The following is a 13,166-nucleotide window of genomic DNA, read 5'->3' as shown; positions in this document are numbered from 1 at the left end:
ATTGTAAGCCTGTGATGTACTGGAGGGATCGGTGCTGGGACCCGTGCTGTTTCTAGTGTACATTAATGAGTTAGATGTGAATTTCAGATGACATGAAAATTGGTGGAGTCATAAACAGTGAGGAGGAAATCCTTAGATCACAGCACGATATAGATGGGCTTGTAAGATGGGCAGAGCAGTGAAAAACGGAATTTAATCCTGAGAAGTGTGAGGTGATGCATTTTGGGAGGACTAACATGGCAAGGGAAAACATAATGAATGGGACGACCCTAGGAAATACAGAGGGTCAGAGGGACATTGGAGCACATGTCCATTGACCCCTGAAGGCAGCAGCACATGTAGATAAGGTGGTTAAGAAGGTACATGGGATACTTACCTTTATTAGCTGAGGTACAGAATATGAGAGCAGGGAAGTTATGTTGGAGCTGTATAAAATGCTAGTAGGTCACAGCTGGAGTACTCTGTGCAGTTCTGATTGCCACACTATAGGAAGGATATGATTGCACTGGAGAGGGTATGGAGGAGATTCACCAGGATGTTGCCTGAGTTGGAGAGTTTCAGCTATGAAGAGAGACTGGATAGGCTAGGATTGGCTTCCTTCGAGCAGAGAAGGCTGAGGGGGGACCTGATAGATGTGTACAAAAGTATGATGGGCATAGATAAGGTAAATAAGAAACTATTTCCTTCAACATAGGGTGTCAATTACCAGGGGGCATAGAATTAATTTAAGGGGCAGGAGGGTGAGAGGGGATTTGAGGAAAAACATTTTCATACAGAGGGTGTTTGGAATCTGGAATATTGCCTGAGAAGGTAGTGGAGGCAGGAACCCTCACAACATTTAAGCGGTATTTAGATGAGCACTTGAAACACCATAGCATACAGGGCTATGGGCCAAGTGCTGGAAAATGGGATTAGAATAGATAGGTGCTTGATGGCCGGCATGGACATGATGGGCCGAAGGGACTGTTCTTGTGCTGTATACCTCTATAGCAGTTAGTTGATCAACAGGTGAATAATCTGGTGTGGAATCAACAGACAAACTAAATCACCCTTGATTTTCTCAAGTCATTCTGAATAAATCCCCTTACCTTTTCAGCCATAAGCATATTGCTTTCGACAAAATGAAGGCTTCCCAGGTCCACTGCTTCCATAATCTTTTATATGGCTGGCAAAAAATGGATCAAACTTAGCAATGAATTCTATCAAGCCAAGAAAGTTCCTGTTATGTGGTGAACCAAACTTTTCAATGCCTGCCCGAAAAGCTAGTCCATGTTCTGCTAATGTGCACACATCTGCAATAACACATTCAAGTACATGCGTCATGCTGTTTTTTCATCTGTTCCTTCAGGTGTGAATCCAAGGTTAACTCACGTTGCCTCATCAGATATGTAAGCAAAGCTTTTTTATGATCCTCAGAGTTCTCATGATTTTGAATTCCAGCAGGGTTTTGGCATCAATAAACCCATCAATAGTTGGGTCCCTTGCTGGTTGTGGTATATATAATCGATTTAGACTTGAATGTAGGTGAATTGATCAGTAAGTTTGTGGATGATACGAAAATTGGTGGGGTGATAAATAGTGAGGAGGATAGCCTTAGATTACAGGAGGATATAGACAGGCTGGTCAGATGGGCTGATCAGTGCCAAATGGAATTTAATCAGGATAAGTGTAAGGTGATGCACTTGGGCAAAACAAGGCACGGGAATACACGATGAATGGTAGGACCCTGGAAAGTACCAAAGATCATGGTGTGCATGTCCATCGATCCCTTAAGGTAGTGGGACAGGAAGATAAGGTGGTTAAGAAGGCATATGGGATACTTGCCTCTATTAGTCGAGACATAGAATATAAGAGCAGGGAGGTTATGCTGGAACTGTATAAAACGCGGGTTAGGCCACAACTAGCATGTAGTTCTGTAATCCGCATTATAGGAAGGATGTGATTGCATAAGAGAGTGTGAAGAGGAGATTTACCAGGATGTTGCCTGGGCTGGAGAGTTTTAGTTATGAGGAGAGATTGGGTAGACTGAGGTTATTTTCCCTGGAGCAGAGATTGAGAGGGGACACGATTAAGGTGTACAAAATTGAGGGGCACAAATAGGGTAGAAAGGAAGGAACTTTTCTCTTGTTGGAGGGATCAATAACCAATGGGCACAGATTTAAGGTAAAGGGCAGGAGATTTAGAGGGGATGTGAGGAAGAATTTTTTCACCCAGAAGGTGGTGGGAATCTGGGACTCAGTGCCTGAACATGTGGTAGAGGCAGAAACCCTCATAACATTTAAGAAGTATTTGAATGTGCACTTGCTATGCCATGGCATACAAGGCTATGGGCCTAGTGCTGGAAAATAGGATTAGAATAGTTAGGTACTTGTTTGACTGGTGCAGGCTCGATGGGCCGAAGGGCCTTTTTCTGTGCTGTAAACCTCTATGACCTCTAATAACTATTATATTCACATCTGAATCATCTAACTTTGTGGAAGAGGTGGATGTTTGTGGTTGCTGTGCGCCTGGTTGACTCTCATGAGTATAAGGTCTCTCATTTTTTACAGTGAAATAACTGTCAATGTTCAGTCATAGTTTTATCCACCTTTCAATCTGCTGCTTCTTTTTCCCCTGCTGACATTCACTTTCAGAAGTTCTTTTCATTTTTACCAGCTTCTGTATAATGATGAGACAATTACTCCTTAGACAAATTCCTTGAACACAATCCTTCATGTTTACAGGTAAAGTAGAAGTAAAAAAAATATAATAAATATATTTCAATAATATATATCTTTGCCTGGGCCTGAATTTTACGTCCTGTGAGTGGATGCATGCCTTACCCGAACGGATGTAAGATATCACTAGATGACGTCGGGCCAGTCAGAAGCGTGCCCGCTGGCAACTAAGTGAGCAATGAAGCCCATTATTGAAGCAATCAGCATTGATTTTACGTGGCCCATTCACATTTACGGTTGGTGGACAGGCCATTCTCCCAGATGGCATTCACATTTTTGCTCAAACCTCGATCCAGGGTGGAATGAAATCTCCATGGGGAAATAAAATAAAAAGAGATATCTGGGTACTGGCTTTTTATGGGTTATGCTTTCAGGTGCTTGATTGTGCTGCATGGACACATTTTGCAGCATTTACGTCTGTGGAGATCTGCAGCTCCCTGGGACAGCTGTCTGACTTCAGAGAGCTCTCTAGAAACGCTCACCTGCAGTGACATCGGCACCCGCCCTCTTCCCAGCCAGCGTGAAATTGCGGTCGGGGGCTGATCACGGTCAGAGGCCCATTTCCCATCCACTCCCAGGCCTGCCAATCGCATGCGCCCAACAACCGGAAAATTCAGGCCCTGGTGCCAAGGAGAGAGAAGGGAGATCCTTGTGACTTGGGCCAGGCACAACTGATGCCTCTGAACAAAATTTTCTGAGGACAACTGTATCTCGGATTATAACTGCATCACCTGTGTTTTTCACACTTCATTAGGTTTTAGAATTATTTTAATGGAAGCCATTGAAAAAAATACTTTCATATTTATTATTGTCTTGAAAAAGCCATATTAGGCTCTTTTCTTAAGTGATCGATGAGTCTAATTGGATCAGGTGACTGCCGGAGGTCGGGGAAAGGGCAAATATGAATTATGCTTATTTCTGCACAAGTTTATAAACTCAATGTCACAAATAATTGTGTAGCCAAATAAGTATATTTTTGTCATATCAAAACCAAAATATCCACCTTGGAGAGCCTTTCTTCCCTGTCTCCATTATTTTTCAACCAGTTAGGTAAAACTTAAAATTTAGACTTTTTTTCATATTTAGAGGCCTCTTATAATGTGAGGCCCAAAGCTGTAACTTACTTAGATTATGCGTAAATCCGGAGCAGCCCTTCCTCTCACCCCCTCTGCCCCTCTCCTATAACATCTCCCCATTCCCCTCTTTCCTTTCTCCACCTCACTCCTCCTCACCACACCAACCCCCCCCACCATTCCCCTCCATCCTCCTCTCCATTCTCACCCCTCTCCCTCCCCACTTTCTTTCCTCTTTTCCCCCTTTCTACCCCTCTGCCTCTGCCACTCACCTACCCACTCTCTTGTACCACCCCACTCTCCAGTTCCCCCACTCTGCCCTCTCCCTATCGCTCCCCCTCAGCTCTCTCTGTCCTTCCCCTCTCTGCCCCTCCTCTTCTCCCTCATCTCCCTCGCACTCACTTCCCCTCTTTCTCCCTTCATCTCCCTCTCCCAGGCCCTCTCCCTCCACCTCCTCCCTACCTCTCTCCCTACTGTCACTCTCCCTCTATACCCTCTCTTTCCCCAATCTCTTCTTTTCCCCTCTCTCTCCTTCCTGCTTCCTCCCCCTGCCCCTCTCCCTCCCCACACTGCCTTCTCCTTACCCCTCCCTCTGTCCCTCCCCTTCCCCCTCTCCCTCCCCCTACCTCCTGCTTCCCTCCCCCCACTCCCTTCCACCTCTCTCCCTCTCCCTCCTTCCCTTCCCTCCCCCCTCTGCCTCCCCTGCCCTCTTCTTCCCCTCTCTTTCCCCCTCCAACCCCCCTCTCCCTCTATCCTCTTCCCCCTTCCCCTCCCCATCTCCCTCCCCTCTCCCTTCTCCATTCTCCCCTCCCCCTACCCCTCCTCTCTCCTGCCCTCCTCCCATTCCCCCGGAGGTGAACAATTGTGGAAGGTGCCTGAGAGAAAAGGAGAAGATTTGGGAGGAGATTCCAAGGTGAGGTCTTGGAGAATGGAGATTGGAAACCCCCGTGTGAAGGACAGAGTTCAGTGAGATGGTGTAACAAGTGTCAGGGGGGAGTTGATGAGAGATCCATAGCATCTGGTTGAAATGGCATCGGTCACTTGGTTTCAGAATGTGGTGTGTTTGACCACAGGCTGTCTATTAGTTATTACATGGACTGCGTACTTACTGTGAACATTAAAGTGTAAAATAGCTTTTGTTATCCTTACGAATCTGTATATCTCTGCAAAGGTATAGTTGTGGGTGAAGGAGTATTGTAATACAGTTCATCTTTTCTTGTTTAATACATCACTTATGCTTTTGTTAAAAGTTCATTAGCTGACTCCGGCGACTCTGTTCAGTAGCCCCTCTCCACATATCTAAACAAACAACTTCAAAGTTAGGATCTATCAAGCTGGGTTCCACCCTGGGATCAGGCTTGTCCAGTGGTAACCTCAGCTGGGATCATAACACCTTCACCTTCCTCCTCTCCTCCTTCCCCTCCCCTCTTTCTGCCTCTCACACCGCCATCTCCCCCTCTCACCCCCCCTCTCTCCCTCCAATCACTTTTCTCCCTCTTCATCATTCACTGTCCTCCCCGTCACTCCTCTATTTCTCTCTCCCTTCTCTCCCCTCCTCCCTCTTCTCCATCTCTCTGCCCTCTTCCCTCTCCCCACTCCCTGAACCCTCCCTCCTCCTCTACCTCCCATCTTCCTACCCCACTGCCTCCCCTGCTCTTCCTCCCCCTCCCGCAACTCCCCTTCCCTCCCTTCTTGCCTCCCCTCTTCCCCTCCCCTCTGTCCCCTCCACTCTCTCCCCTTCCCCTTTCCTCTTGCCCTCACTCCACCCCCTACCCTCTCAAACCTCCCCTCTCGCCACTCCCCCTTCCTCTCCCATAACCTCCTACCCTCCAACCTCCCCTCTCCCCTGACCCTCCTTCTCCCCCTCCCTTCCACCCCCTTCTCACCTCCCTCCCCTCTCCCCTCTTCCTCTACCCTCTCTCCACTCCACTCCCCACACTCCCTCCTCTCTGACTTCTCTCCTCTTTCCCTCACCTTTCCTCCTCCCCTCTCCCCCTCTCCATTCCCCATGCCACTCTCCCTCCCTACTTCCATCTTCCTACTCCTCTCCCTTCCTGCATCCCTCTCACCCTCCCTCCTCCCCTCTCCCTCCTCCCTCTCTGCCTCACCACCTCTCCTTCTCTGCCCTCCCTCCCATCCTCCTCACTCTCCTTTCCTCTCTCCCTCTTCCTCTCTCCCCTATCCCTCTCACACCCACTCCCACTCCTTTCCCTGATCTGACCCTCTCCCCTCCTTCCCATCTTCCTCCCTCTCCCTGTTTCCCACCTTTCTACTTCCTGTCTCTCCCTCCCTGCTTGCCCACTTTCCTTCCCCCTTCTTCCCCCTCCCATCTCTCCCTCCCATCTCATCGGCTCTCACTCCCCACTCTCGCTCCACCCGATGTCCCCACTCCCTAACCCCTGCTCCCTTTCCCCCTCTCCTTCCCCTCTCACTCACCCTCCCTCCCCCTCTCCTTTTCCCCCTCTCCCTAACTCCTCACCCTCTACTCCTCCAATCCCCTTCTCTACTTTACCTCACCCACTCCCCCCTCACTCCCTCCCCACTCCCTCACTACCTTCTCAACCCCCTCCCACTCTAGCATGAGTTGGAGGAGCATGTCCACCTGCTCTCTGATGAAGTGGTGACTGTACGTGCGTGTATAGAAGTCTCCATGGGAAGGATGGTGGATGCCATACAGACCTGGTCCTGACATGGAGATATGCGCAGATCTGCGCTCCATCGTGGGAGCTATGGGTGAGTTCTTGCAGTGGCAGCTGAGAGGAAAACGGGGCACCAGGACATGCCTACAGGTGCTCCTTCCCCTCTAGGAGTCAGGCCAGGGCCCTCAGCCCCCTGAAGGGAGGAGGAGCAGCAGCTGGACACCGCTGGGTCATCCACCGAGGAACCTCAGAGGCTGTCCTCTCCCTCCAAGTCCCCTTTGCCAGTGACCCCCTCGACAGCATCCTTTGCCACCGCATAAGGAGTAGCTGGCCCACAGGAGGACAGCCAAAGCAAGCCAGGGCCCTCAAGGCCTCAGCTGTCCAGAGGATGCACGCCAAAGTCATCAGAGGCAAGAGGGCCAACCATTACACAGGCCGTCTCCAACCCTGAAGCGGATGTCAGGGCAACACCTAGAAGTGATAGGCCTAGAAAAGTTAAGGATTTCTGATCACAAGTGGTTGCATGGACGAACACATTTTGCCTCTTTATAATCTGAAAATATATTCACTTTCACCGAATAACGTGTAATGGTGTATTTCAGCTTCATTTACAGGCTTTGCGAGTCCTCCCCTTTCATCTTCCCTCTCCTCTCCCAGTAGCAGTTCTGCTGCATGCAGCCGGCTCATGAGTGAGTCTGGAGGGAGAAGGCCTTTTGGAGCCTTGTACAAGCTTTCTCCCACACACGCTGATCCTTCCTTCAACACACTCATCTCAATGTCCTGAACATTTTCAATGCTGCCTTCTGGGGTTCTCTTTCAGTTGTCCATCTGAGCTGACCGACATCACCACCCACCCACTGATTGCATTCTCATCCAGCACCAGTTCCCACCCAACATGAGGCTCCTTTCACTTTTGATTTTAGAAGCATGGTCCTGGTGAAATTTGTCTTTAGCTCTCCCATCATTTCCCCTCCCCCAATCACCTATGTCCTTTCCCCTATCACTGGTGACCCCCCTCACCTTTCACCTCCCCACTGTTACCTACCAGCCAGTACCCTTTTCTTTCCAGGATGTCAAGGTGAAAATGCACATTCCCTACCTTCCCGTGAATTCCACCCCCATCCACATTGACCTCCCCGACCTCCTCATTCCCACCTCCAGGGTCTGCGTCTGCTTCCGAGTGCAACCATCCTCACCGTCCCTTCTACCACTACCATTACACCCTTACCATCCCACCCAACTGGCTTACTCTTCCCTCTCTCATTCTCACCATTCCCTCTGACCACCCCCAACTCCATTTTGCTTCCCAAGAGGCAGTCATAGGCTTTACAAAACCTCCCTAGCACCTGGAGATCCCCCCCCATACTCCTTCCTCCATCCTTGCTCCTTTCCCCTGGACTCCTTCCTCCCCCTGGAGTCCTTCTTCCCTCCGAACATCGTCCTCCCCACCGATCTCCTTTCTCCTGTCGAAGTCCTGCCCTCCTTCAAACTCCTTCCTCCCCTGAAGTCCTTCCCCCATCCCAGCTTCTCCCCTTCCCCAAACTCCTTTCTGTAAACCTTCCTCACCCCTTAAACCTACCTCCCCAGTTGCCGCATTCTCCCCCGTTACACCCTCCTCCCACTGCACTGCCTTCCCACCCAACCTCACACCTCCCCCCCACCATCATTGCCCCTTATAACCTCACCCCCCATTACCATTGTTCCCCCTCCAAACCTCACTACCCCCACCCCACCCAGCCCCAGTACACCTTCCTGTCCCACTCACAGCTGGGCCTTCCTCTCCACCCTCTCGACAAACATCTATAGCAGACCATGGCCAAGACACTGATGTCCTGAAGTAGCCCCTCAACGGTGACCTTCCACTTTCAATGAGCTGTTTCACGGCAGTGCCATGTCCATCAGAATCCACCCAGCATGCAATGCACGTGTTCTTCAAGGGTCCGACAGCTGTAGGACTCCAGCATCTTCTGTTCCTCGGACGTCCGCAATGTAAGGCCCTGCCCATAAGTCCCGACTTCTGCACGTCGCACTTGTCAAGGCATGTTCTGCACTGGCGTGTTTTCCCACCGACATGGGCAGTACATTTGATGTGGGGAGTAAATTTGATATTGGGGGATTATTCTGGCGAGCAAGGCTCATAATGATATGCAGATGCATTAAAATTAATTTCCCAACATCTGATGGTGGGAAATGTGGACCGCCATTAATGGGCAGAGTGGACGATTGCAAACTGGCTCCACAAAGGCGTGAAACCGATTTTTAGCCTTCCTGCCATAGCGTTCGCTCACACCTGCCATGATTCCTGACTCCAACGGGCATGGAAAATTCCAGCCCTGTTTCTGGATTCAAAATTGGCTTAATTGTAGGAGACAGAGGGTGATTACAGAAGGATGCTTTAGTGACTGGAAGCCAGTGTCCAGTTGTGTACCACAGGGATCTCTGCTCGGTCCCCTATTATTTGTCATTTATATAAACGACATAGGTGACGATGTGGGAGGTAGGATTAGTAAGTTTGCGGATGGCATAAAGGTTGACGGGTGGCTAACAGTGATGTTGAGTGTCTTGGACTACAGGAAGATATAGACCAGATGGTCAAATGGGCAGATAAGTGGCAGATGCAATTTAACCCTGAAAAGCGTGAGGTGATACACTTCGGAAAGAGTAATTTGACAAGGAATTATTCAATGAACGGCATGACACTAGGAAGTTCTGAGGAACAAAGGGACCTTGGCGTGTTTGTCCATAGATCTCTGAAGGCGGAGGGGCATGTTAGTGGGGTGGTGAAAAAGGCATATGGGACACTTGCCTTTATCAGTCAAGGCATAGATTACAAAAGTAGGGAGGTCATGTTGGAGTTGTATAGAACCTTGGTGAGGCCACAGCTGGAGTATTGTGTGCAGTTCTGGTCGCCACATTATAGGAAGGATGTGATTGCACTGGAGGGGGTGCAGAGGAGATTCACCAGGATGTTACCTGGGATGAAACATTGAAGTTATGAAGAGAGGTTGGATAGACTTGGGTTGTTTTCGTTGGAGCAGAGAAGACTGAGGGACGACCTGATCGAGGTGTACAAGATTATGAGGGGCATGGACAGGGTGGATAGGGAGCAGCTGTTCCCCTAAGTTGAAGGGTCAGTCACAAGGGGACATAACTTTAAGGTGAGGGGCAGAAGGTTTGGGGGGGGGGAATGTGAAGAAAAACCTTTTTGCCCAGAGGGTGGTGACGGTCTGGAATGCACTGCCTGGGAGGGTGGTGGAGGCAGGTTCGCTCACATCCTTTAAAAAGTTCCTGGATGAGAACTTGGCATGTCATAACAGTCAAGGCTATGGGCCAAGTGCTGGTAAATGGGATCAGGTTGGTAGATCAGGTGTTTCTTACGTGTTGGTGCAGACCCGATGTGCCGAAGGGCCTCTTCTGCACTTTGATTCTGTGATTCTGATTCTGTGATTCTGTGTGATTAATGCAAACCATAAAGTCTAAATTGTGCTAATTCTATTTAAACCCCCCTTTAGATTTTACATATTTCATGCTAAGTCTGCACCTTTCAAATAGTTATTATTTTAAATATATTTTAAAATGACAACCTTAAACCTAAGATTTTAAAAAAGGTAGCTGCCAAGAATAGTGGATGCATAGGTTCTCAAGCTGGTCCCAAGAATCGGGAGGTAGCAAATGTGACCTTGCCATTTGAGACAGGGTGAGTCGAGAAAATGGAGAACTATATAGATGAGACTGCCTGACAACAGTAGTAGGCAAAATGCTAGGATCTACTGCTAGGGATGTGGTAACAATGCACTTTAGAATTTATAATTTGATTAAGTAGGGACAACACAGATTTATGAAAGGGAAATCATGTTTGACAAACCTGTTAGTTACATTCCAAAAATGTTTAAGAGGATCACAGAATTGTGAGAGCACAGAAGGGGGACATTTGGCCTGTCAGGTCTGGACTTGCTCTCCGAGTGAACAATTCACCTCGTGCCACACCCCCTCCTTCTCCCCATTACTCTGCACATTCTTCATTTCCAGACAATAATCCAATTCATTCTAATATGGTGGATAAAGGCGTTTCCAGTGAATATAGTGTATTTGGATTTTCAAAAAGCATTCGATATAAGGTGCCATACAAGAGGTCATTACACAAAAATAGGTCTCATGGGTCTGGGGGTAATGTATTCATATGGATTGAGGATTGGTTAATGGACATGTTATGCCCAGTAAAAGCATGTCATTTTCATATCTTTCAACATGGACTGTGCTTGTATGGAAGCTTCTGGATCTATCTTTATTTATTTAAAATGGACACTGATGAACTGTTAAGATGGTTGTCAAGGGGGCTAGGTGACCATGGCAAATTCAACACAGACTATCAAGCGTCTGGAAAGTTCTGGATTGAATCATACAGGGTAGGTTCACTCCCCTTGAATGGAAATGCCTAGACAGTACTCCATTGAAATTTACTCAAAACACAGAATCAATGGACTCCTAGACTCTTTGCCCTGAATTTTCACTCCTGGGTTGGGAGTATAGAGTGGATGAATTCCCGGCTCCACAAACCTGTTCTGGGAGAAAGTGCCCTGGAATTTGGGTGCGGAGGTGGGCTGGGTGCAGAGGTGGGCTGGGCAGAAGGCCTGCTTCGATGCACCGGTTCTGTGCCAAAGATGTGATAAAAAAACATAAAATATAAAACAGGCCTCCAGTCCTCATCCCTCAGCCCCACACACCCCCCCATGCTCATCAACTCACCCTTATGACTATGCCAACTTAGTGCCAACTCATGCACCCCGACACACCACCTTTTGCCTTTACACCTACCAGGCCAGCTCACTATGAGTATGCACCATGGGCAGACATCAGGACCCATGCTGAGATGAGGGGTGGGATTTTCCAGCCCTTTAGTGGCAGGACCCACCATGAGAGATTCAGCAGCCCAGCGAAAAATCCACCGACAATCTACATTAATAACTTAAAATGAGGGGGTTGAGTATAATTTAACCAAATTGGCTGATAATATTAAAATAGGCAGGAAAGTAAGTAGTGAGGCGGACACAAAGGGCAAAATTTTGCCTTTGGTGGTCGTGCGGGCCCCACCAGCTCGGCGGCAGGCGGACAGCCGACCCCCGCCGCTGAAATGGGACTGGCCGCCATTTTGAGTGGGTGGGCCAATTAAGGCCCGCCCAGCGACCTGCCCAACAGGAAGCACTATGCACTTCCTGTGCGGGGGGAGGGAATCCCCAGCTGTCAAAATGCACTCTTTCGCGCATGCACACGAAAGAGCGCACTGCTCCCTGAGACTAAGTGCTGGCTCAGGGAGATTAGTGACAGTGCACAAAACTTGAAAGATAGAAAAATAGAAATATCACATTACATTTATTAAAGTCTTTAAAAAGGAACATGAAACCTCATCCCGCCGGATGAGGTTTCATGTATCAGGAGCCCACTGGGGCTCCTGGCTTGCCCGCCAGTCTTAAGGTTGGACGGGCAGGGCCTTTAATTACTTTAATTACCCTGTCAATGGCCTGAATTCGCTGATTTCGCTGTCCGCCCACCTTCCTGAAAATTTAAAGGGACCAGGATGAAGTCGGGGGTTCCTCCCGACATCATCCCACATCATTTTCCTGTCGGCGAGTGGGCCCCGCCCCCAAATCGCCGATGGGAAAATTCTGACTGAAGAGTCTGCAGAGAGATATAGGTAGGTTGGGTGAGTGGGGTTATCGATTTTGGTGGAAAGAATATTAAAAAATTAATATCTTTGAAATGGTGAAACACTTGTGTTATGATCTCAGGTGATGTTAATACTGGACAAGCCAGATCAAAGAGTGAAACCTTGCTTTATTGATCCTAACTTTGTTTTTTTTTTAAAGAAACCATGGACGAAAGTTACTGAACAAATTCACAGGAGTCTGCTGATGAACTTTTAACACAAAGGATAAACCATTTATTAAATAAGAAAAAATGAATTATATTACACCATACAAAAAGATTGGAAAGATCTCAATACAAACAAAAGGATATGATTCAAATCACACTGTTCCTTTTACCCCAGCGATATCTTTACTGACACATACAAATTCAGGAACATAAAACAATTTACCATACCTATCTTATACTCTCATATTCGTGGTAAACACGCGGTACAAGTGAGCCAAATGGTGAACTATGGTCAGATGCACCATGCTCCAAAGGAAATGATAGATGTGATACAAGCAGATTCCATGGATTTTTAAATAACCCACCCAGACACTTTGTCACACCATAAGCCAACTGGTCTCACTGAAATTCTGCCTTTCTCATGAAGGGTTCCAATCTCCAAATTTGAAGAACTCGCTTTGGAATTCTTTCCAAACATCACTCCCATTCAGCCAGCTTCAACAAGGATCCACCTCAAGGGTTTCAATTTTGTTTTCCAAGATTCCTTTCCCTTGGATCTCCAAGTACTCAAGCTTCACCTTCCAAGCACACTTTCAGATCTTCAGCTGTACCAAGCAGAACACCACTGCTTCATCCCAATGGACTGCAGTACGGAGTCACCAACCTTCAGCTGCCTCCTCAGAGGGCTTCTCACGAGCCCACTCTGCTTCAAGTCTGCCTCCTGCAGCTCTTTCTTTAACTTGGAGACTTTTTCTCAGCTCCTGTAATTTATCTTGACTCAATGGGAACCATCTCTGATCCCTGCCTTTGTTCCTGCTGGGTACTTTCATCTGGGACCTCTTTCTGTCCCACTCTTTGGTTTGGGA

The 13,166-nt window shown here is 48.1% G+C and overlaps 1 protein-coding gene across 1 annotated transcript in view; it reads right to left on the bottom strand.

Moving 5' to 3' along the window:
- LOC121291309 (butyrophilin subfamily 3 member A3-like) overlaps positions 1-3,229 on the bottom strand; it is a 117,407-nt gene extending 114,178 nt beyond the window's left edge. The window contains exons 1-2 of the mRNA XM_041212381.1: positions 3,200-3,229; positions 2,588-2,658 (exon numbers count right to left, since the gene is read on the bottom strand). The gene's annotated coding sequence lies outside the window, so the exon portion shown is untranslated. The remainder of the gene's footprint in view (positions 1-2,587; positions 2,659-3,199) is intronic.
- Between the last annotated feature and the right edge of the window lie 9,937 nt (positions 3,230-13,166).

Source organism: Carcharodon carcharias, chromosome 19 (assembly GCF_017639515.1).
Source record: "Carcharodon carcharias isolate sCarCar2 chromosome 19, sCarCar2.pri, whole genome shotgun sequence".
Lineage (NCBI taxonomy): Eukaryota > Metazoa > Chordata > Chondrichthyes > Lamniformes > Lamnidae > Carcharodon > Carcharodon carcharias.
Note: the sequence above shows the minus strand (reverse complement) of the source record. Positions and strands in the feature narration are given on the sequence as shown.